The 27,034-nt window shown below is 38.6% G+C and overlaps 1 long non-coding RNA gene across 2 annotated transcripts; it reads right to left on the reverse strand.

The window, feature by feature from the left end:
• Positions 1–26,937, reverse strand: LOC102191429. 2 transcript variants are annotated; one of them, XR_001296080.1, is made up of 4 exons: positions 26,851–26,937; positions 22,827–22,946; positions 15,691–15,763; positions 2,355–2,365 (listed from the first exon to the last, which is right to left on the reverse strand). It is a non-coding gene; the product is annotated as an uncharacterized LOC102191429 (long non-coding RNA). The 2 variants fall into 2 exon arrangements; XR_001918579.1 differs by lacking the exons at positions 2,355–2,365; positions 15,691–15,763 and adding an exon at positions 1–128.

Consider the following 27,034-nt stretch of genomic DNA (forward strand, 5'->3'; position numbering starts at 1 on the left):
CCTTACAGTTCAAGGGACTCTCAAGAGTCTTCTCCAACACCACAGTTCAAAAGCATCAATTCCATGGCATAAGGATTGAAAATGAGAATATACTGCATAGGGAACTCTATTCAATGCTCTGTGGTAACCTAAACGAGAAGGAAATCCAAAAAAGAGGAGATATATGTAAACATATAGTTTATTCATTTTCCTTTACATTAGAAACTAACACAACATTGTAAAGCAACTATACTCATAAATTTTTTTTTTAAATAGAAAAACAGTAAAATGGAACCTTTGTGGAAAAAGTACAATGAAGATGATTAAGCTGTAAAGAAATAAAATGAAGAAGTTAAAAAAATATATATACAACTGAGCAATCCACTCAGTACATACCCAGCAGAAATGAAAAGAGGTACTTGAATACATATTCACCCACACTCACAGCACACTGTTCACAGTAGCTAAAAGGTCCTTTGCCAACAAAGGTCTGTTTAGCCAAGGCTATGGTTTTTCCAGTGGTCATGTATGGATGTGAGAGTTGGACTATAATGAAAGCTGAGCACTGAAGATCTGATGCTTTTGATCTGTGGTGTTGGAGAAGACTCTTGAGAGTCCCTTGGACTGCAAGGAGATCCAACTAGTCTATCCTAAAGGAGATCAGTCCTGGGTGTTCATTGGAAGGACTGATGCTGAAGCTGAAACTCCAATACTTTGGCTACCTCATGTGAAGAGATGACTCATTTGAAAAGACCCTGATGCTGGGAAAGATTGAGGGCAGGAGGAGAAGGGAACGACAGAGGATAAGATGGTTGAATGGCATCACTGACTTGATGGACATGAGTTTGAGTGAACTCTGGGAGTTGGTGATGGACAGGGAGGCCTGGTGGGCTGCGGTTCATGGGTTTGCAAAGAGTCAGACAGGACTGAGCAACTGAACCGAACTGAACTGACCCATCAAAGGATGGATAGACACAATTATTACAATGTATTGTTATTTAGCAGGAAAAGTAAATGAAGTATTGATAAATGCTACAATTTGGAGGAAACTTGAATACATTCTGAGTGAAAGCAGTCAGCCATAAAACACCACATACTGTTATTGCCTGGAGAGTCCCAGGGACAAGGGAGCCTGGTGGGCTGCCGTCTGTGGGGTCACACAGAGTCGGACACGACTGAAGCAACGCAGCAGCAGCAGCAGCACTGATGGTATGATATCATTTGTGTTAAATATATAGGACAGAAAAAACCCAGAGAAAGAGAGCTGACTGGCAGTTGTCAGCTGGTGAGAGTAGAGAAGAATGAGAATAAGGAGTAACTGGTTAGTAGGTTTCCTTTTGGGTGGTAAAAATGCTTCAGAATCAGATAAAGTTCACAGTTGCACATATTATGAATGTACTAAATACCACTGAATTAACATTTAAAATCCTCAATTTTATATTATATGAATTTCACTTCAATATTATTAAAAACAAATCAGGAAATAGATAAAATCATAATAAACAATGGCTAAGTAGTGTTTACTCCAGAAAGAATGACCAAAAAGAGGATCTCTACTTAAGTAAAAAATATATATGATTATATGAAGATCAATAAAGTTGAAAGAGCCAATAATAACAAAATAAACTCTAATAGAAAGAGAAGGAAAAAATAAATGATAAATACTAGCAACAGATATTTAACAAAAACAATATTATACTGAAGAGTGAAATGTTAATAACACAGAATTTAAGAATTAAGACATCTGTGTCAACTATTGCAATTGTGAAAATTATTGTGGACAATTTTGTTAATGCAATTGGACTTAAAGATGGGAAAATTTTTAAATACCGAAGGAATAAAAATATCTCTATTTACAAAACAAATGATACATCCTCAGAAAAATCCTAAAGATACCAAACTTTCAGAATTAAAATAGAATTCAGTAAGCTGGGGAGAATATCCAAAAAACATGCCAAGTTCCATAAATAATTCCCAGTAACAAGTTAGAGAAAAAGGCTGTAAAATGAAAGTTCCAGTCACAATTATTTAAGATTACAAAATACAATTAGCATTTTTCTTTTTAAATAAAGTACCTATATAAAGGACCTGGAACACAAAGCTTTCTCAACACTCTTAGCCACCAACATCACTTAGATAAGTTTGTGGTAACAGGTTCCCAGGGCATTGGGGTAGTGTCCATTCCATAGAAGCATTCAGGGATTGGAGTTCCTCAAACCTACCATAGATGCATGAGGGTTCCAGCATGGCAGAGATCTGTAACTAGTCCCAGTGAAGAAGACAGGGAAACTGGAGAAGATAAGGCATTCATGAGATACGGATGATGTGGAGTCAGAGCCAGCGCAAAGGAAGTTGGGTCCATGTAGCAAATTGTTCTCCAAGTCAACTAGGCGGGTGAATGATCAACAATAATACAATTTGTTAAATGACTACTGATTGAGTTCTTTTGCTGAAAGACAACTATTGTAAAATTTGACTGTAAGACACCATGGTGAGTTACGTTCAAACTTCAAACTGTTACAATCACTCTGGGAGATACATTTTTATCCCTATTAGACAGATGGGGAAACTGAAACTAAACAGCTGGAAGACACCTGCCCTAAATCACAAAATGAATAAGAATAGGGCCTGGGATTTGACCATAGATGTACATGAACTGAAATAAACAATGCAAAGAATAGAGGAAAATGATAGAATGGGAAAGACTAGAGATCTCTTCAAGAAAACTGGAGACACCAAGGGAATATTTCAAAAAAGATGGGCATGATAAAGGACAGAAATTTAAGGACCTAACGGAAGCAGAAGAGATTAAAAAGATGTGGCAAGAAAACACAGAATTATACAAAACACAGCAGTGACCACAGGACTGGAAAAGGTCACTTTCTGTCCCAATCCCAAAGAACAGCGACAAAGAATGTTCTAATTACTGTACAACTGTGCTCATTTAACATGTTTATAAGATTATGCTCAAAATCCTTCAAGCTAGGTTTTAGTACATGAACTGAGAACTTCCAGATGTACAAGGTGGGTTTCCAAAATGCTTATATTCATTAGGTCATGGAGAAAGCAAGGAAGTTCCAGAAAAACATCTACTTCTGATTCATTCCTCTGTCGTCCCCTTCTCCTCTTGCCCCCAATCCCTCCCAGCATCAGAGTCTTTTCCAATGAGTCAACTCTTCGCATGAGGTGGCCAAAGTACTGGAGTTTCAGCTTTAACATCATTCCTTCCAAAGAACACCCAGGGCTGATCTTCAGAATGGACTGGTTGGATCTCCTTGCAGTCCAAGGGACTCTCAAGAGTCTTCTCCAACACCACAGTTCAAAAGCATCAATTCTTCAGCGCTCAGCTTTCTTAACAGTCTAACTCTTACATCCATGCATGACCACTGGAAACTTAGTTAGGCCTGAGTTATTGATGCTATAGTTATCATATATTATTATTATAGTTATTGAAGCTACTTCTTGAAAAAATCATTTATGGCAAATGGTGAGATTAAATAGAAAATTTATTATCAATTTATACATGATGCAAACAGGGGGAATAGAGCAAGTGCTTAGAGACTTTAATAAATGTTGTTTGAGGTTATATGCTGATACAACATATATAAAGAAGAGACAAAAATGGAGGGTTAAATGGAAATATTCTTTTTTTGAACTATCAAACAAATATAGTCCCAAAAAATTTATACCAAAAACCATAAACCAGGAAAGACCCTCTGCTGGGGAACATGAAATTAAAACATACTTATTTCCCCAGATTGTCCAGATAGCACACATGGCTGATTATGAGCTGATTTAATAATTCTTTTTATCAAAGGTGAAAGTATTTGATAGACAATGATACATTTACAGCATTCTGAATCTATATTCACTTGCCCAGGTGAGCTCAGACAATGTTATTAAAAATGACACAGAAGCTCTGGGATCTGCAGCAGTAAGACAGTTGTTTATGGCTGGCTTCCTGGATGTAAAGAACAGGAAACCTTGTTACAGTAACATGGAGTGTGTTTCTCTAATCAACTGCTAATAGAATGGAGATGGGGTAAACAGAGATGGCTTTTGCCAAGACATAAATCTCTGATAAGGTAAAGGATTTTTCTCCATCAAGCTATGAAAGGAATCCCTTTTAGGAACTTCCACTTCAAATCTTTCCTTTTGAGATATTTTCCTTGCAAGAAACTTCAGCCTATTCATGGCAGATGCAAAGGACTTGTTTAGTGGGATATGACCATTTTACAACTCAAAAATGGCTTGGTAAGGACCTAGGACTTGAACTTAATGAAATTTGGAACAATAATGTGTTTTAACTTCTGTGCCTATATTATTCAGTGGGCCATCTTTCAGCTTCTTTCCTTTTTGATTTATTCTACTACATGTTGAGAATAGTGATCAATAAGTACATGTGTAATACAGTCTATTATGAGAGTAACTGAGCATTAAGGAGTAAAGCTAGATTTATATCATAAAGATATGCAGTCTCCTGAAACAGGTCCTAAATTTGGGCCTTGAATGTGTTCCTGTGATTGCTTCATATTATATCAGATTATACTATAAAGTTACTGTTATCAAGACAGTATGGCACTGGCACAGAAACAGAAATATAGATCTATGGACCAAGACAAAGGGCCCAGAGGTCAGGCTCCTCTGTTCATGGGATTTTCCAGGTAAGAAGACTGGAGTGGGTTGCCATGCCCTTCTCTAGGGGAACTTCCCAACCCAGGGATGAAATCCTTGTCTCTTACATCTCCTGCATTGGCATGTGGGTTCTTTACCACTATTACTACCTGGGAAGCCCCTTTTTCAAACCTATACACCTACACTCTCCTTTTCATTGTCCAGTCACTCAGTCACGTCCAACTCTTTGCGACCCCATGGACTGCAGCACACCTGGCTTCCCTGTCCTTCTCTGTCTCCTGGAGTTTGGTCAAACTCATGTCTACCAAAATTGATGACAAAAGAAGTAAGAATATACAATGGAAAACAGACAGCCTGTTCAATAAGTGGTGCTGGGAAAACTGGACAGCTACATGTAAAAGAATGATATTAGAATACTTTCTAACATGATACACAAAAATAAATTCAAAATAGATTAAAGACGTGAATTTAAGGCCACACATTATAAAACTCCTAGAGAAAAACATGGGCAGAACACTCTTTGACATAAATCACAGTAAGATCTTTTATGATCTACCTCTTAGAGTAATGAAAATAAAAGCAAACAAATGGGATCTTTTGCATGGCAAAGGATCAAAAAACCCTCAGAATAGGGGAAAAATTTTGCAAATAAAGCAACTGACAAAGGATTAATCTCCAAAATACAAAGAGCTCATGCAGCTCAATATATTCAAAACAAACAACCCAAACAATATGGAGTTTTCTTTACAAAACTAGAAATAGAATTACCATATGATCTAGCAAACTCACTCCTGGGCATATACCCAGGGAAAACCATAATTCAAAAAGATACATGTACCCTAATGCTCATACTAGCACTATTTACAACAGTCAGGACACAGAAGCAACCTAAATGTCCATCAGCAGAGGAGTGGATAAAGATGTGGTACACATACACAGTGGAATCCTACTCAGCCATAGAAAGGAATGAGACTGGGTCATTTGTAGAGATGGAGATGAGCTTAAAGACAGTCATACAGAATGAAGCAAGTCAGAAACACGAAAATAAATACTGTATATTAATGCATACATGTGGAATCTAGAAAAAAACGTCACAGATGATCCTATTTGCAAAACAGAAATTGAGACATAGATGTAGAGAACAAATGTGTGGATCCCAAGGGGGAAAAGAGGAGGGTGGGAGGGATTGAGATTGACACATATATACTACTGATACTGTGTATAAAGTGGCTAACTAATGAGAACATACTGTATAGGACAGAGAACTATACTTAATGCACTATGTTGACATTAATGGGAAGGAAATTCAAAAGGGAGGGGCTATATGTAACATATAGCTGAGTCATTTTGCTGTTCAGTAGAAACTAATATCATAAAGCAACCGTACTATATATGGTAAAGCAACTATATAATACAACATTGTAAAACAACCAATAAAAATGTATAAAAAATTAAATAAACATTGCCTAGTCCTTTTCAGATGGAGCTGAGGTACCTACTATAACAACAAAACTGTTTTTCTGAAATATTCTATATTTAGATCAAAAAAATTAAATGAAAATCCTATTATAAGACATCTATGCTACGCATATGAACACACATATATATTCATATGCAATAAATACGGTTTGAGTACATATGAACACTTCTACGTTCATAATCATAGAAGGAAATCAGTCCTAAATATTCATTGAAAGGACTGATGTCAAAGCTGAAACTCCAGTACTTTGGCCACCTGATGCGAAGAGGTGACATTTGAAAAGACCCTGATGCTGGGAAAGATTGAAGGCGGGAAAAGAAGGGGATGACAGAGGATGAGATGGTTGGTTGGCATCACCAACTCAATGGACATGCGTTTGAGTAAACTTCGGGAGTTGGTGATGGACAGGGAGGCCTGGTGTGCTGCAGTCCATGGGGTCACAAAGAGCAGGATGCAACTGAGCCACTGAACTGACTAAACTGAACACTTCTATGTACATGATGAAAATACAGATAGCTCCCCAGTAATCTTTTCTGTGGATGGATGAGGGAAATAAAATTGACCCTTGAACAATGATTAAGGGTGCTGACATTTCCAGAGGTCAAAATCTGAGTATACCTTTACAGTCACCCTCTTTATCTGTGGTTCTGTGTTCCTGGACTCAACAAATTGCAGACAGTATAGTACCTTATTTCTTGAGGAAAAAAAAAAAATCTGAAGTGGACCCATGCAGTTCAAATGTGTGTTGTTCAAGAGTGAACTGTCCATCAGCATGTGAATGGATAAGAAAGCTGTGGTACATATACACAATGGAGTATTACTCAGCCATTAAAAAGAATACATTTGAATCAGTTCTAATGAGGTGGATGAAACTGGAGCCTATTATACAGAGTGAAGTAAGCCAGAAAGAAAAACACCAATACAGTACACTAACGCATATATATGGAATTTAGAAAGATGGTAACGATAACCCTGCAAATGAGACAGCAAAAAAGACACAGATGTATAGAACAGTCTTTTGGACTCTGTGGGAGAAGGAGAGGGTAGGATAATTTGGGAGAATGGCATTGAAACATGTATAATATCATATATGAAATGAATCGCCAGTCCAGGTTCGATGCATGATACTTGATGCCTGGGGCTGGTGCACTGGGACGACCCAGAGGGATGGTATGGGGAGGGAGGAGGGAGGGGAGTTCAGGATGGGGAACACGTGTACACCTGTGGTGTATTCATGTTGATGTATGGCAAAACCAATACAATATTGTAAAGTGATTAACCTCCAATTAAAATAAATAAATTTATATTAGAAGAAAGAGTGAACTGTAGGTGAAAATGTTTGTTGAATTACCTGTACCCCTATTATCCTGGTTATTGTCTCCATCTTTTCCTACAGGCCCCCCATCTACTCCTAACTCTCTGCAGCACTCTCTCCCCAACTACATCCTACAACCTCCAGATGATGTGCCTCTCTCAGAAACAAGTTCCATCCACAAAGAAGAGGGAAAAGTAGAGACAGAGGCAGAAAGAAAACCTTGGGGATGATAGATACCCTGGCTCCAGTTAGTCCTAAAACCAGTCCCACTCAATTCCTTATATGAGTCATATGTTTTTAGCTATTTAAGTTGTGCTGCTGTCACTCCCAGCCATACAGATGCCACAGTACTGCAAAACTTATCATGAAGTCAGCTTATCATCTGCTTCTATTCTTCTTTCATATGCTATGATAAGAGACAAGAAAACCCTGTCCTCATATTTTTATCAGCATAAAGTTTCTGTGTATAAAGCCCAGTCCTGCTTCTCTATCTTATCCGAACTCTCATTCTGCTTGACCTCTTGTCAGTATTAGGCAGAGCTGACCACTTCTTGATGGAGAAGGCAATGGCACCCCACTCCAGTACTCTTGCCTAGAAAATCCCATGGATGGAGGAGCCTGGTAGGCTGCAGTCCATGGGGTTGCTAAGAGTTGGACACGACTGAGCAACTTCACTTTCTCTTTTCACTTTCATGCACTGGAGAAGGAAATGGCAACCCACTTCCGTGTTCTTGCCTGGAGAATCCCAGGGACGGTGGAGCCTGGTGGGCTGCCATCTATGGGGTTGCACAGAGTCAGACACGACTGAAGCTACTTAGCAGCAGCAGCAGCAGCAGACCACTTCTTGAAACACACTGCCCTCTTGCATTCTGGGACACCGCACCCTCCTTCCTCACTGGGTCTTCTGATCCTTGACAACCCCTATATATTGGGATCCCTAAGGAGATCAGGCCTGGAATTTCTTTGGAGGGAATGATGCTGAAGCTGAAACTCCAGTACTTTGGCCACCTCATGTGAAGAGTTGACTCATTGGAAAAGACTCTGATGCTGGGAGGGATTGGGGGCAGGAGGAGAAGGGGACGACAGAGGATGAGATAGCTGGATGGCATCATCGACTTAATGGACGTGAGTTTGAGTGAACTCTGGTAGATGGTGATGGACAGGGAGGCCTGGTATGCTGCGATTCATGGGGTCGCAAAGAGTCGGACACAACTGAGTGACTGAAATGAACTGAACTGAACTGAACTGATGGCCTCTTCTATAACTTTGCTGCACAAATGTTTTTAACAAATGGTTCTGGAGCAACTGGAGCATAGGGCCCCTAAAGTAAACCTTTACCTAAATTTCATACCTTATAAGAAAGTATTAACTCAAAAGATTCAAAAACTTAAAGGTAAAATGTAGAAGTATTAAACTGTTAAAAGCATATGGAAAAGTCCTAAGTCTCTAGAGCAGGCAAAGAGATTTTAGACTTGACAACAAAAGCACACAGCTCATAAAATAAAAAAAAAAAAATGAACCACAGAAAAATTAAAAACCTCTGCCTTGTGGAGTACCTTGTGAAGAGGATGAGAAACCAAGCTACAGAGTGAAAGGTAATATTTATAAATCACATATATTTATAAAAGGTCTTGTGTGTGTATGTGTGTGTGTGTGTGTATGTGTGCGTGCACATGTTAGTTGCTCAGTCATGTCCGACTCTTTGTGACCCCATGGACTGTAGCCAACCAGGCTTCTCTGTCCCTGGAATCCTCCAGGCAAGAATATCAGAGTGGGCTGCCATTTCCTTCTTCAATACAAGGTCCTACACCTCGAATATATAACAAACTCTCAAACCTCAACACTACAAAAACAAGTCAGTATATTTGATAAATATGAAAAAGATATGAAGAGTCATTTAACCAGAGAAGATATACAGGTGGCAAATAAGCATATGGGAAAATATTCAATACCATTAGGTATAAGAAAAGTTTAAATTATACCCACAGGAGATATCACTACATACCTAAATTAGTGTCTGTGTGCTGTGCTTAGTCACTCAGTCGTGTCTGACTCTTTGTGACCCCATGGACTGTAGCCCGCCAGGCTCCTTTATCCATGGGAATTCTCTAGGCAAGAATACTGGAGTGGGTTGCCATGCTCTCTTCCAGGGGATCTCCCCATCCCAGGTATTGAACCCAGGTCTCCCACATTGCAGGCGGATTCATTTGGACTGAGCCACCAGGAAAGCCCAAGATTACTGGAGTGGGTTGTCATTTCCTTCCCCAGGGGATCTTCTCGACCCAGGAATCAAACCATGGTCTCCTGCATTGCAGATGATACTTTACCAGATGAGCCACCAGGGAAGCCCTAAATTAGTGGCTAATTAAAAAAAAAAAAAACCAAAACTGTGAGAACACCAAATGCTGGCAAGGATGCAGAAAAATGAGACCACTCATACATTACTGGTTAGAAGGTAAAATGCTACTTTATCAGTCAGAAGGTAAAATGGTAGCAGTTTCAGTTTCTCACAAAACAAAACTTGTGCTTACCATATGATCCAGTAGTTGTACTCTTGGGCATTTACGCCAGAGAAATGGTAACTTATTGTCAATAAAAACCTGTACATGAATGTTCATAGTTTTATTTGTAAACGTCAAAATCTGGAAATAATCCAAATGTCCTTCAGTGGATGAATGGGTAAATAAACTATGTTATATTCATACAATAAAATGCTATTATCAATAAATAGCATAAACTACTGATATACTCAAAAACTTGGATATTACATGGATATTACATTGACTGAAAACAGCCAATCTCAAAAGCTCATGGATGGTTCTATTTGTGTAAACATTTCTAAAATAACAGAATGATAGAGATGGAGAAGATAACAGTGATTGCCCAGGGTTAGGAATGGTGGGGAGAAGAGTTGACTGTAACTGCAAAGAGGAGCAAATAAAGGATGTAAGATCTTTGTGATAATGTAACAATTCTACATCTGGATTATATTGGTGGCTACATGCCTCTACACACAGGACACAATTGAGAGAACCACACACACACACACACACACACACACACACACACACACACACACCCCATACCCACAACTGACTTGAGTAACTGTAAAACTGATGACATTTGAACATGCTGTGGATTGTACTAGCATCAATGTCATGGTTTTAATATTGTACAATAGCTTTATAAAGATGTTAACACTGAGGGAAACTGGGTGAATGGTATACAGTCCCTCTGTATACTCTGATTCTGTGAATCAATAATTCTTTGAAAAGTTACAAAATTAACTGAGAGTCTATTTAAAAAACCCAACCCCAGATTTCATCTCAGACCACTTAAATCAGCATCTCTAATGAAGCCAGGTAGTATCAAATAACGGAGAAGGCAATAGCAACCCACTCCAGTACTCTTGCCTAGCAAATCCCATGGACAGAGGAGCCTGGTAGGCTGCAGTCCATGGGGTCACTAGGAGTCGGACACGACTGAGTGACTTCACTTTCACTTTTCACTCTCATGCATTGGAGAAGGAAATGGCAACCCACTCCAGTGTTCTTGCCTGGAGAATCCCAGGGACAGTGGAGCCTGGTGGGCTGCCGTCTCTGGGGTCACACAGAGGTGGACATGACTGAAGCAACTTAGCAGGAGCAGCAGTATCAAACAACAGCATGTTAAAAACACCCCAGATAGTCCCAACGAGCAGCCAGCATTAAAAACCAGTGTGCCAAAGTAGGTTTTTCATGGTGTCATCCCAAAACGGAAGCAAAGAATGATCTGGAAACTTGTTAGTCATGCACATTATCAGGCCACACCGTAGACTTACTAGCTCAGAAAACAAGCAAAGTTGTGTTTAAAAAAAAAAAAATCTAGGTAATTTTGTACTATTCAATTGGTAGCAATTATTCCCAACTATGTGTATACAGTGGCATCAATCAAGGAGCTCAAAAAATATATATATCTAGTATCTATACCCCACCACCCCAGACTGATCTATATAAATCAAACTGCTGGCCTGGGGTTGACAATTTTAAAAAGCTTCCTGGATGATTTTAATGTGTTGCCAGGTAAAAGAATCACTGATCTAAAGCTGGGTTCTGAATTTTTTCTGCTTGAATTCTTTCAAAAATTAGATTTAGGAAACTTCACCTAGAAAATATACATTCACACACAATTTACATATATTTTCAAGACATTTCTAGGAGTCATATAAAGAATTCCTGGCTTTAGGGATTTTATATGGTTTATTTTTAAGAAACTTAAGGGGTCTCCCCCCAAAAAAGGAAAGGAGTTTTAGATAATGATAATTTATGTTCTTAGACCTAGACATTTATCAGCACATTCTGTTTCTAAGCAGGTAAACTGGATTGAGGATGAGCTGTCCATCTTGAGTTCAGAGATAATTTTTGTAATTTACTAAGCATGTATAATGAGAACATATCCTGCTTAATTCTGTCTTATTTCCCCAATAATTATCTGCTATATTTTATTATGTATAGCTCTTTAAAAATGAATATACATCCTCCGATGTATTGTTCCCTCTTTTGAATTTTATATATGAGTCACTCTAATGCTTTTCAAAAATTTGAATTTTTGTCATTAACACCACTGCCAAAAATCCCACTTTTGGAAAATCTAGGCTACAAGAAATGTCCTTGTGAAACACATCTCTAGAAATAACTTCACAGAGCTGATAATAAAACACATGGTCAAACTAACTGAAAACTATCCATTCACACATTCAACTATCAAGTATGTAGTATGTGTGTAACCACTGTTCAAGGCACCAAAGAAAGAAAATATTCCCCATTCTCATGCATCTTACAGTCTAGTTTGGAAAGAAAAGATAATAAACTTAAGTAATGACATCACATATTGAATGGGGATAAGATCTGTAGAAAAAGAAAAAAATAAGGAATAGAGAAGTCCAAGGAAAACCTTTGTGAGCAGAGACGAGTAAACTTAAAGGAGGTAAAGGAATCATAGATATAAATGTCTAGAGGCATTATATTCCAGGAAGAGGGAATCTGAACAGCTCGATGAAGAAGCTCCCCTGGCCTGTTAGGAGAGCGAGAAATCAGTGTGATAGAAAAAAGAAAGGGGAAAACAGACAAGAGAGGTGGCAGTCCCAGGGTCATAGTTTGGTGGGCTTTCTTGGTCATTAATGAACTTGATTCATACCACAGCGTGAGATGGCAATCACTAGAGACTTTCCAGTGGAGGAGTAAAGTATTCTGTGTTGAAAACAGAACCCTCCAGCACAGGGGTCCACAGCCTCTGGCATCTAATGCTTGATGATGTGACGTGAAGCTGACCTAATAATAGAAATAAAGTTCACAAAAATGTCCTTGAATCATCCTGAAATCATCCCCCACCCTAGTTGGTGGAAAAATTGTCTTCCAAAGCCAATTGGTCCCTGGCCAAAAGGTTGGGGACCCTGGCTCTCGCAGACTATTGAGAATGTACTGAGAGCATGAGCAATCCTGGAAGCAGAGAGCCCAGGTTAACAGAATCATTTAAATGCTAGGGAACAGGTGATATGTTTGAAACTTAAATGTATTTTTACCTAAGGTTCTAAGTTTCTATCATCATTTTCTTTATACACTCTCAGTCTGTATTATGTCCCACGTGGGATAAGGGAGGAAGGCGAAGAACAGGAAGCAGCAGGAATGCACGGCTTCAGGGCTCTTTTCTCTCAGAAAAAATTGATGGACATGCCTTTAAAAGCTTCTTTATTCTTGCCATAATTCATAACATCATTTGTGGCACTGAATGCTGCATCCTGTCCAGTGAAACAGGAAGAATTAAGGCAGATGAAACACCTGTAGGTTTGTCTTAAGTAAGCAATATATTTTTCCAAAGATCAAGATAAACTTCAAATGGACAATAACTAGACATTGTCTCAAATTATAACAAAAGGTTTTTGAAGTCCTATCAACAAGAATGAGATCTCTGTAAAGCCATACAATGGCACAGAATTGTAAATAGTACATTGCCCCCCTTACTCAAAAATAAATAGGTAAATATGCCAGTTTTCTGACTAGTATGGCTTTTTTGACAACTGAATATCACAAATAGTTAGTAGAATCTTTCACACACATAGTCATCCACCAGATTACAAACAAAGCTCTATTATAGTACAATGCACATGTATACTATTACGTACGAAACGAAGTGCCAGTCTATGTTCGATACAGGATACAGGATGCTTGGGGCTGGTGCATGGGGATTATCCAGAGAGATGATATGGGGTGGGAGGTGGGAGGGGAATTCAGGATTGGGAGCTTGTATACACCCGTGGTGGGTTCATGTCAATGTATGGCAAAACCAATACAGTATTGTAAAGTAAAATAAAGTTTAAAAAAAGAAAAAGAAAAGTAGCTCTTTCGAAGAAATGATGCTGGGTCTATTATATACTTCATGGGGGAAAAAATGCATCTTGATCTCTACCTTCCGCCATAAACAAAAAACAATTCTAGGCAGATTGCAGATTCCAGTATGGAAGGGAAAACAATACAGATGACAGAGGAAAACACAAAGAATTATCTTTGTGGCGCCAAATTAGGCAAAGATTGCTTGAACAAGATATTAACATTACTAATCCCAGAAGAAAATCAAGAATTTCTTTGTATCAAAAGATTATATTAACAGAGTAAAAAGGTAAACCGCAAAATACACCTGATAAACGATGCATATCTACACATATGAACCACCACTATAATCTATAATAGACAATTCAAAAAAGAAAAATTTTTATCAGATGCTTAATAAATGATATTCACATAGCCAATAAATGTATAAAAATGTATTCAAGTTCATTACTCATCAGATAAATACTAAAACCACAATATATCACCACACAGAATGGTAAAAAAAATATGGAAAATAATATGTATAGGGCGCAACTGAACCCCCATACTTCAGTGCTCTGATGTATGAGGAAACAGACTACTAGAGGCATTTTAAGATGGAGAAAATTAATTTGGAAATTAGACACCCACAAAAGTTTGTGAAACTTCTGTATTAGTTTCAGACAATTGCATAATAAATTTGCCCCCAAGTCAGCAGCTTAACATAACAACCACCGTTTATTTTCCCAGTTCCTATGGGTTAAGAATTCCATGTAAACGTTGTTGGACCCTCTGGGCCAGCGTCTTGTTTTCCACAGGCAGCAGTCCAGGTGCCCACCTGGATTATATTCGTCTCAAGGATCAACTCAGAGTTTCTGCTTCCTAACTCACACCTGATGCTGTTGTTAGTCTTCATAATATCTACTTTCAAGATCATTCCAATTAAATTTCTTCAAATGTTTGGAAGTTTCTATTCTTCTGTAACATGGGCATACCCTGCTGTGCCCTTTATATACTATCTCTTATCTCTGAAATGTTAATCATCAACTGTATGTGACCAGCTATTCCTGCAACCCAAGACCAACCTGAAATGCCAGTTGCTTTGAGGATGTTCACCCCAGTCTGACTTATTGCTCTGAATACATCAGGGCACCTACCTCATTTAAAAAGCTCCATCTGTTAATTACATTAATGATGTGAATTTCTGTCACATACTAAAATAAATATTTTTTGCATGTTGCTATTTTACAATATGCAGAAATGTTGAATCATGTCATACATCTGAAATTAACATAATGTTTGATTGTTAACTATACCTCAGAATCATAAATTATGATAAGCTAGGGAAAATATAAGAATTAGCTGTGACTTCTGAAAACAGAAGTTCACATTTCAATTCTCTCCTCCCCTTTCCCAACTTTTTGTATCATATCTACATTTTCAGAATATAAAGCTATTATGACATAGGCTGGAATCTGGGTCCCTTTACCTGAATGCTTGTACCTGGATAAAAGTCTCCTCCAGCAGGAGAATATATAGGACTAAAATTAACCACAGGCACCTAAAGTCTGGTTAATTACAAACAATAGCATACCAAAAGGCCACAAACCTACTGCCACTTCTGAAGTGCTAGGGTCAATGGAGGGTACTGTGCATGATCACTGCACACAGCAGCACCAAGTGGGTAGGCAGACCACCCCTCCAGCATCCAATGATACCCCCCCTACCCTCACCTCTTTAAGGAAACAATGCCCTCCCCACTTCAACAGCAAGCAAGGACACTTGTTGCTTTCACTCCCTCGGTGCAACAGGAGTCCCAATAAAGCCCTGTCTGAATTCCTCAGCAGATTTCAATTGATTAAATAGAGTCCAAGGACCCAAATCTGTATCAATTACATACTATTTTTTTAAAACCTTCCTTTAATCTTCACACTAACCTTTACTGCAAAGTCTCTTCGGTTATTTTCATTTCTGAAGCGGGTTCTTTCGTAGACTTCTCAAGGAGGGCGCCTGGAACATTTTCATGAAACACTGTCATATGATCAGGATCAGCATTACTGATTTTTCCTTTTGCCTCTAGGCTCCAGAATGGCTCCGCATCAAACTGTTAATGATTCTATCTTTAAAAGTTTGAGATTTTGCTTGTCAAGGATTTTTGGCATTAAATTCTCTTTTTGAAGAATTACTGCCTTAACATTTCATTTACTTTGATTTCTGAGTTGTTTGGAGCCCCTGAAGTTTCGTGTCAGACACCAGTGCCTTTTTTGCTTTTCCTGGCTCCAGACCTGAATTTGAGCTTCCCTGGCGTTCGTCTTTACCGTTCCCATCCTACTTAATTTTGATTCTACTCCTTATTGTTGATGTCCATTGTGTAGTCCAGTCCCACTGGAACCCTGACAGTTCAGTGGGAGGATTTAAAGACTTTCATGCGTTACTTTAGATGTCTGCCTCATTCACTGGTGGAGTTTAGCCAAGATCCTCTGCCTTCAACTGCAGCTCCTTACTGGACTCCTTCACCGCCCAAGCTCTGAGCTCTGGTGTGGGGCCCTACATATCACCTGCACAGAGCATGCGTGGGGCTCTTCTGGAAAGGGGTAGGGCTGGGCTCTCTGTGCTGCTTTAATGAAAATGTGCCCGGCCTTCAGGCGTCTGGTGACATTGTTGCTTCCTTCTGCTTTTCCCACTTTTAGGGTGATACTGGGCAGGTCTAGTGGGTATTGTCCATTGGTTTGTATTTTGTGATTACAGGGGGATACTGGAGTGGGTTGCTATGCCCTCCTCCAGGGGATCTTCCCAACCCAGGGATCCAACCCTTTTCTCAAGCATCTCCTGCATTGGCAATTGGATTCCTTACCACTGGTGCCACCTGCTCTTGTTAAAATATTGTTAGTGGATTTTGGTTTTAATATCTTAATGGCCCTGTGTTATGTGGGAATCATGGTAGACACAAATTATGCTTCCACAACTGCTGCCATCTTCCCATAATTCTTAAACAATTTATTTTTAAAAGAAACTTTAAAGGAAAAAAAATAGATAATCAGATTTATTTTTTATGTATAGAAAGAAAAAAAAAACAAACACGTACAAGATGACTGTTTGCTGGAGGCTTAGATATGTTCTCATTGTTAGCAAGGGAGACTACAACTGGTAGGGATGTGACAGCTCCTGGTCCAGACAAGATGTTGACTAGACAGTCCAAATGCCCTTGTGCTGCAAACATCCAGGCACGTGATGGCCAGGCCATGCTCAGAAGAAAGAGAGAGAAAGGCTCTAGGAGTGAAGAGGGATGGGAAACCCAGGGGCAAGTTGTCATCCAATATTTCAGCTTCCAGGGTAGGGGTTCTCTTATTGGTCTATTGAGACAGGTGCCTGAATGAGTTGTCTTTTGCTGGGAGAGGAGGCAGAGATCTGCAGTGGAGACACACACACACACACACACACACACACACACACATGTTTGATGGTGGATTGTGCCCCTAATAGAAGGTTGACTAGATACAGCAGTCCCCAACCTTTTTGGCACCAGAGGCCAGTTTCATGGAAGACACTTTTTCCACAGACAGGTAGGGGGGTTGTTTTGGGGATGATTCAAGTGCATTATATTCATTGTGTATTTTATTTCTATTGTTATTAGCTCCACTTCAGATCATCAGTGTGGGACAATTAATAAGATGGCACCAGTCAGGCTCTCTTGCCCCATGCTCTCATGCCCTCTTCACCTCATTTTCTGTAAACAATGACTTTACATGGTTATGTAACAGCTGAGATCACTTACAGCATTGCACATGCATGTCATGAGGTACCCACTTGGCCACAGGCTACTTTTGTTCTGTAAGTATATATAAGCTTCACATGGAAAAGCCCGTCAGGGTTGTGTGCAATTATGTTGTGTTATGTCTGCTGCTACAGCTGCTGTGCTAGCCAGGAGAGAATAAACGTGTCTGCAGTTTCTTTGGCTCCTTTCATTTTCTTCCAGCCCCTTAGGTCATGCCTTGCCTACCATGGGTTCAGCAAACAATGCACACAATGAGATGCAGAGAGGAAACTGATGCTGTGAGCAGGATCAGCAATACAATCAGATATTAGATCCCAGAGATTGAGGACCCCTGGACTAGAAAACATTCTAATCATTAAGGAAACTTTATAGTCTGGGCTCTGGATGAGGAAGGAAAGGACATCTCTGAGGGAATCCCAGGTGGTACAGAAGGAAAGAATCTGCCTGCCGATGCAGGAGGCACAGGAAACTTGGGTTGGATCCCTGGTTGGGTAAGATCAATTGGAAGAAGAAATGGCAACCCACTCCAGTATTCCTGCCTGGAAAGTACCATGGACAGAAGAGCCTGGAGGACTGCAGTCCATGTGGTCTCAAAGAGTTGGAAACAACTGAGTGAGCGTGCATATGCACAGGAACCGACTATTTGTCCTCCCCAAATTCATATGTTGAAATCATAACCTCTAAGGTGATGTTCTTAAGAGGTGGGACTTTTGGGCAGTGATTAGGTCATGAAGGCAGAGCCCTTATGAACGAGTGCCCTTGTAAAAGAGGCCTAAAAGAGCTCCCCTTGCCCCTTCTGATGTGTGAGAACACAGCAAATAGATGACTATCTATTAATCAGAAAGTAGGCCCTCATCAGACACCAAGTCTGCATGTACCTTGATCTTGACTTCTCAGCATCTAAAACTGAGAAACGAATTTCTGTTGTTTTATATGCCATTGAGGCTATGGTACGTGTTATAGCAGTCCAAATAAGACAGCCTGGGATTCAGCCAGCCAGTGTCTGATTATAAGTGCAAAGGGTATAGTAAACTAGAGGAAGGGGTGGAGGCTGGGAAAGGGGAACATTTTGTTGTAACTAGGGTGATAAGTGAAGTTTGAGTCAGGAGTAACATTAAGGAAATGATATCTAAAAAAACACCACATGTTCATCTCCACAGGGCCTGAAAATGTGTTTGTGAAAAATCAATATTCTTTTGTGATTAAAAACCAAAATCACATTTAACAAAAATGACAACAGGTAAATATGTCCTTAACATGACCAAAAGAGCATATATATATTTGTATATACAAGTATATATTTGTATATACAAGTATACAATATGTGTATATATACAAATATACACATATCTGTATATGTATGTGTATGTATGTATATATATAAGTGTGTATATATCTCAAAACCCCAAAGCTAGAAAGGATCCACCATCACCAAAATATGCCCTGATCTCACCATGAACAACAGTCAGCAAATACTACAAATGGGTGGATTACATCAAGACCTACACGAAATAGACAATTTAATAAAACTATAACTGATAAAAGAAATCCCTGTAAATTGGTTAAAGACATAAAAGATTCATACTGTAACCTTAAATGAAAAAGATACTGTGAAAAAATAACCAGAAATTAGAAAAACAAAACAAGATAAAAAACAATTTCTAAAACTAAAAAAAAACAAGCCATGGAAATTAGAATTCTATTGGATGGAATAAGTAGCAGATTAATTAGAGCTGAAGAGAGAAAAGATAAACAGATAGAAAATAAAAACAGGGCAAATACTATGAATCAAAGGGGTGACTATAGAGCAAATTTTTAAAATATTATATTTTGAGATACTTGAATACATAGAACTATAATATTCGTCCTAAATTTGTGACTGCTCCCCCACCTTTTTTCATTCAGTATCTTTCACCATCCTGTTGTGTAGCCTTGGGAACAAGTGTAATCGATTGAATCACAGCTGTTATCCTCTAAAAAGGATATGCTATGCTATGCTAAGTCACTTCAGTCGTGTCCGACTCTGTGCGACCCCATAGACGGCAGCCCACCAGGCTCCCCTGTCCCTGGGATTCTCCAGGCAAGAATACTGGAGTGGGTTGCCAATTCCTTCTCCAATGCATGAAAGTGAAAAGTGAAAGTGAAGTCGCTCAGTCGTATCTGACTCTTAGCGACCTCATGGACTGCAGCCTACCAGGCTCCTCCATCCATAGGATTTTCCAGGCAAGAGTACTGGAGTAGGGTGCCATTGCCTTCTCCAGCATATAACTACCATTTAAAACGTGATGCTCTAATGGACACTTTCCCATATTGTACTTATTATAGTATACCTTTATTCAAATTTAGAAGGTGATTGTTCCTCAAAATTTAACTCAAAGTTACCATGTAAATATATGATAAATTGTCAAAATAAAGGCAGATGTGATTGTATAGAAACATTAAATCCATGTTGAGATTTGAAAGAACTCTCATAAGGGGTCTTGTCCTTCTTTATCGGAATGCAGGGTAAATTTCCTTTCCCTGTACTTGTGAGGTAGATAAAGTTGGTTTTGCCTTTTCTGATTATCATCTATCCTTAAATGAGGCAAACTTCTGTCATGTTTTTTACATCTTTAATTTTACACAGTTTGCCACCAGAGCTTGTTGCATAAAAGACTGCCAAGAGAGTGACTATCAGATATTAAAATACTTAATTAAACTGAGATTGACCTCAGTTGTTTCATCAATCTAAAATCAACCAGAGAATGTGTCAGCTTAACTTTGTAGCTTTAGCTAAAGCAAATGCATCTATATAACCAAACAATGATAAGAATATACTCACAGAATCTTGAGATGGAGTATGAATGTTCATTTTTTTTAATCTGATCTGAGTACAGAGAGGGGAGAAGAAAAGACCTTTGAACAAGCCAGATGATGATCCTTATTGTGGCATTGGATCACTTTGTAATTTATGGTTAAAAGTGTGACTATGTAGACATCATCATTGTTCTCATGGCTGAAATCAACACTGAGTAAAACTGTCTAGTTACCTATATCTCTAAACATATGATCTTACTGTTTCTAAAAGGAAACATGAATCACAAAGGAATCCTGATGGTATTAGGTCTTGAGAGTATTGGGCTATGCTTTATTCATTTGAATATGACCCCTGTGCCTTTCTAAATATTTAATACCTAAAAATACTATTTTAATCAAGGTCTCTGTCAATATTCTTTTACTGAAATATTATGCATTTTAGATTGTGAATCTGTTATCTATTTGATCCACATCATCAAGGAAAAGTATATAGTCACTCGTCTATTTTAATTTGCTCAGTTCAACTGAAAGGGAAATCTAGCATCTCCTTCTTGAGGTTTTCTTTTCTCCACAATTGTCTAAGAACTTCTAGAAGTACAGTCAGTTCAAAGGGATCATATTTCTTCCCAACGATTCATTGGTTCAGTCCACTAGTGTCTTCATTTTCCTTACTGCCACACTGTATAACATTTGAAATCTAGCTTTACACAGAATTACTGCAGTGAAACCCTGCTCTGCACTCAACATTTGAGCTCTAATGGTATGTCTCTTTTAGTCCACACTTAGATAATTAGGACAAACATCATACCTGGGTAGCTAGGTTCAGAGAGCTTCTGAGCCTCAGGCATGTGGGTTCACCCAGCAAATTTTAAGCCCAGAATTTTCATTCCTCTCTCAATGAGGACTTCTTTGAGGTATTTAGGTGTATTTACTTCTCAGTCAGAGCTTTTCTAATATTTTAGAGCTGCTAATATTGTTGAAATTCAAATGGGACTGCATTAGGGACTTAAGACACTTTTCCTCTCAGAAATTTGCCCACTTTCTCCACAGAGAATACACTGTGGGCCTAGTTAAGGGGTAGTAGAAGGCAACCAGAGAAAGTGATGGCACTCCACTCCAGCACTCTTGCCTGGAAAATCCCAGGGGTGGAGGAGCCTGGTGGGCTGTGGCCCATGGGGTTGCTAAGAGTCTGACATGACTGAGCGACTTCACTTTCACTTTTCACTTTCATGCATTGGAGAAGGAAATGGCAGCCCACTGCAATGTTCTTGCCTGGAGAATCCCAGGGACAGGGGAGCCTGGTGGGCTGCCATCTATGGGGTCACACAGAGTCAGACACGACTGAAGTGACTTAGCAGCAGCAGCAGAAGGCAACACCTTTGGCAGTGTACAGAATTCCACACTTGAAAGTGTTAGTCGCTCAGTCGTATCTGACTTTTTGCCCACTAGGCTCCTCTCCATGCAATTCTCCAGGCAAGAACACTGGAGTGGGTTGCTATTTCCTTCTCCAGGGGATCTTCTCGATCCAGGGATTGAACCCAGTTCTCTTAGCATTACAGGAGAAGTCTTTACTGTCTGAACTAGCAGGGGAGCACACTTAGTGGGAAAAGTACCCACAGCTTTATAATTTTACAGCTAGGGCACACTATTTCTAAATTCTTTTCCCTGTAACATAGAAATACTATTTCTAAATTACTTTGATGCATAAGATTACTATAGTTCAGACCTCTTCTTAGATCTCCTTGAGATCATGCAGGCAAATTTTGACAAAATTTCATTTTTAGTATTAACCATGGCAGAAGACCATGGGTAGAAGTGGCCTATAAAATGTTCCTCAAGCAAGAGAGTCCTGGAAATATCACAGGATCCTTAAAAGCAGTTCTATCAAGTCCAAGGGAACACTCAATCCCAGCCTGGCCATGTTTTGAGGGTGAAAGACTTTAGGAGTAAAGTGGGTGGAAAGCAAGAGAGTATCTGAGGTGTATCTGGAGACTGAGAGTTCCTCAGATGTTTGGTTTAAAAGAATCGGAGAGAGCTTTTCTGCAATATAATTCACCTTCTAAGGTGCTGGGAGGGATTGGGGGCAGGAGGAGAAGGGGACGACAGAGGGTAAGATGGCTGGATGGCATCACTGACTCGATGGACGTGAGTCTGAGTAAACTCCAGGAGTTAGTGATGGACAGGGAGGCCTGGCGTGCTGCAATTCATGGGGTCGCAAAGAGTCGGACACGACTGAGCGACTGAACTGAACTGAACTGAAGGTGCCTTCAGAATCTATTCAGTTAAATATGGCCTGAACAGTTTGAAATAGGTTATATAACATCTCACAAAATTTTACAAGCCCTTTAGTACACTGGTATAGGTACAGAGTATAAGAAACTTAAAAGTGTCAAAGGAACAAGTATGTATTTATTATATATATACACATATATAAAGTTATACACACACACACACATATATACACACATACATAATTATATATGTAAATAATTTTATAATTACCTCATCCTTATTCAGTGCAGGCTTGGTTATTCAGGACACCCAGAGATCCTGATGCCCCCTGGTGGTCACTGAATTACCACAGATCTCCTTGACATCTGAAAATCCACTGGGTTTGAAGAGCTAAAAAGTTGCAAGATGAAAAACCATGTAAGCATGTAGAAGTAATTTACATAATTTAAGCTAGTTCTTCCTCTCAGTGCTGGTGATTTATGGAATAGAGAACTATAAGTAATGGACGAGCCTCCTCCAGCAAAACCAAATTTGGAAAAAAAAATTCTTAAGCACAAATGGGCATGTGTTAAGTGAATTTGAATATAATGTGTCACATTTCTCTGCTATGTTTACTAATTCTTTTAATAATAATCAAATAATTAAAGTTATTTTATTTAACACTTTTGAATATTTTAAGTTATCAGAAAATTTCAGAGTGACACCTCAGCAATATTCAATTGGACTTATAATTCTGATAAACTGTATTTTTATTTGTTAAGCTCTCTTGAATTAACTCAGTAATTGCAGTTAAAGAATTATAATTTTAATCTTCTAAGTGTTACCAATTTATCCAACCATGCAAAAGTGAATGAACTTTTATAAAGGTACAAAATATAGCCTTGACTTCTGATTTCTGACCTCTGACTTCTTATACTACTAGATAAATCTGAAAATCTGAAGAATAAGTAAAATCACTGCTACTTATGAGCTTAGCCTATGTACATTTTTTACACTGGACTACAAGTAAATATTTTATATATACTACATAAATCATGCTAACGTAAACATGTAAGTGATTTTCCTGCACGGTGGAAAGATTGTTTACATTTAGACTGAAATCACAAATAGAGAACCCAATTTTCTGTAATATCTATTAACTGAGACATAATGCTTTCTTTTTTTTCTATTTATAATCAGTTTCTTCTGTACAGGACCTTTTCTAATTCAGTTTAAATTACCCCTTTTCTGTGATGAACTTGCATTTCCACATTTACCAGCTGTGAATGCATTTAGACAGTAAGTGCAAAACTAGTAGGTTCAGAAACAGCCCTTTGATTTTGCTGTCACTGTTAACTAGTTTGGCAGCCTTGGATTTGTAACTAAAGTCTCAGGTTTTTCCTTTCCCCTCTGAAGGCCTGTTTACTACACACACACACACACATACATGCACAAAGGCTTTTATTTGAAAATTTATGGAACTTATTCCCTGAAGTCATTAGGATTTACTCCTAAGTAACTATTCCTCTCTTAAAATTGAAAATATCTCCCAGAAATAAACAGTGAGGTAAATATTAGTGTTGAAGCAAGTTAAATGAAGATAATAGCTATACCCTCATTTGGAATGTTTCCTGAATTTGTACATTTATTTTCATATATGTACAGTTACATGTAATTATCAGTAATCAGATAATAACAGTGCATAAATATTGGGCATATTTTCTTTGTATCTGAAAAAAGGCATTTGTCATCTGTCTGCTATACAGTTAAGACAGATGTTTCAAAAGAGGGTTTATAAATGTAATATTAAAGTTTTAGTCTCTTTTTTCCAAAGTTATCTAAATATAAGCAGGGTATTCTATTAGCTGCATTTCCCAACAAATATATAAAAAACAATTTTTCTAGAATTTCTGCTTTGGCTCACATGTGTTGGTTATATATATGCCATTTGGTATTGTTCAGGAAAATGATTTCTAATACATTTTATAAACATACATACATTTGCTTCTCTAAAATTTGCCTTAGCAATAATATGCACAAATAGATAAGATGCTAAAATAAACCATTTTAAAAGTGATATAAAGGAATTAACTATTTTAAGTTATTTTAAAATAAGTTTTGTGAACTGATTATTTTTTTATTTCAATGGCTTCATGTACAAAGAGGTTTATTGGCTTTGCTGGTAGTCAAAGAGTCTATTGCTAATTTATATATTGTTTTTATATATTAAAATATATACTGTATAAAACAGTATAACAATCATCCTTTCCTTGACTAAGTCACTTACTTTATGTTAAATTCCATGACTTTTTCATCACTGTACCTAGATACAAAAGAAAGAAGGTTGGTAAACCTAAAAAGGAGTATCATTGTGCAACTCTGCAAGCAAAACTGTCAGTAGTCTGGCACGTGTGCATTTAATGCGAAGTCTCTTGTCTCTAAAAATAAAAGCAAGGCTGAACATGCCTCTATGTCTGATAGAGAGAAGGGACACAATAAGGAGATTCCTTATACCACCTACACTCATCAGAGTGAAGGATGTTACTTCTTTGGTTTCCTGGTCTAATGGAAAGGTATTTGTATTCACATCACTGAGTATTAGTCATTCAATAGATGAAAGGAATATTTTAAACTTTAAAGGCTACCTTGGTGTCATTCTAAGAAGTGGGGATGAGACCCTGGGGAAAGTGTTGAAATTCTGGAGAATTATTTTCACTATTAGAAGTGGTTTAATATCTGTGAGTATGTGAGATTTACAGTTTTATTGCCTACGTGCGGGGATCTACATTCTTAGTTCTAGTGTTTTACCTTACAATTTTTACTCCTTAAAGCACCCGTTTGTGCAAACAGTGCTTAATCTCTGTAACAAGTGCACTCTACATCTTTTTGTCTAGTTTCAAGATTATTCTATTAAGCGGTTTACATTTTCCATGCATCTTCTAAAGGGCACTAACGATGCTTTTAGTTATAATTTTTTAAATGTTTAATAGGGGTAATGGCTAGGAACAAGTAATATTTAAGAAATAAACTAGAGACCCAAACATAGGTTAGAGGAGGAGGAAATCTCTTTTCTCTTTTCTTTGTAATTGTATTAGGCAAGTAAAAACTTCAGGAGACAATTTTTCATAAAATACAATTTTAAAGTCTAGGGATCTGTCATCTCTGAAAAGTCTTTGCTATAAATGCCAAACAATCCAATTTACATATCCAGATAAAAAAGATAGGAAAAGTTTGGAATCTTAGACGAGGTCAAACTTTTTGCCTCTCTTAAATACAGGTAAATCATGAATGACAGAATTTTTTTTTAAGGGAGGAAATATATATATATATAGGACAGGAAGAAAATGAAGCTCCTCTCAGACATGTGATCAAGTTACTAGGCTTGACCTTCGGATTTGATGATTTGGCAATTAAGGTTTTCAAGTTCTTCATCTTATTGTATTACTCATCTTTTGAATTGCAAAGTGTCTGAAACTACGTAACGGGAATGGGATTCTAGGCAGTCGTCCTCAATATTTTAGTTAGACGAAATCAACCGGCGATGTTGGTGACACTTTTTATTCTTAGTTTGCCTTTGAAAGGTAATTATTGACTAATTATTCAAAAGTACTCAATATGTGCGAAAGAGGTCTTGCTCTTAATTTAAATTAATTGGATGCATGGTAACATTCTTTAAAATTAAATGTAATTTATGCAGCGAAACGGAAAACGATCAAAGTGTGGGGGGGGTGGGTTCCAGGAAAATCTCGGAAAATGATACGCACGTAAGAAAAACGTTTCGGAACCTTCGGAAGTTTCTCTTGCAGTGTTCTATCTAGTCCTACCAACCATCGGTAAACGATAGGGCGGGGGTGAGGGGGGCACATAAAACAAAAGACTTCCTTTCTCCACTCCCTTTTCCTCTGGCTCTCTTGCCAGAGCTAGTTGCAAACTCTTGGAAACATTGTTTGAATATAATACATTTGATTACTTTTATTCTACCAGAGATTGTGCTGGGTGGTGCCTAAAGCTAACTGTCTTTGGAGTAACAGAAAAGAATAGTAACCCTTCAAGAAAGAAAAAGAACAAAGTTACCCAGCCCGCGGAGGTTGTGAGTAACAACAAAGTGAAAGCCACTTTACTTAAAGGCACAGCTCATTTCACTGTCCCGGCTCCGTGCTTGGTAGCTGAGAGAGCTTGCATCGCTCTGGTTTCTAAACAAGCGCGAGGAGCACTACTATAAACACGACTGTAAATTAGGAGGGTTATTTTAGGATTGATTTTGCTCCGCGAAAGCTGCGATTGCTAAAAGCCAAGCGCCCACAGCAGCACGCACCTCGGCTGCCATCCACGTCCTCCTCGGAGCATCCAGAGCCAGCCGAGAGCTCAGAACCTGGAGGGAATCCTGTATCCGCAACCTGACTCCGCTTGCCGCCGATTGGCCCGCGCCCCTAACCCAACCCCCAAGGTTGGGGCGGCCGTTTCGCTGGGACCCGCCCCTAAGCCCTGGGAATCGCCGC

Source organism: Capra hircus, chromosome 9, assembly GCF_001704415.2.
Source record: "Capra hircus breed San Clemente chromosome 9, ASM170441v1, whole genome shotgun sequence".
Classification (NCBI taxonomy): Eukaryota; Metazoa; Chordata; class Mammalia; order Artiodactyla; family Bovidae; genus Capra; species Capra hircus.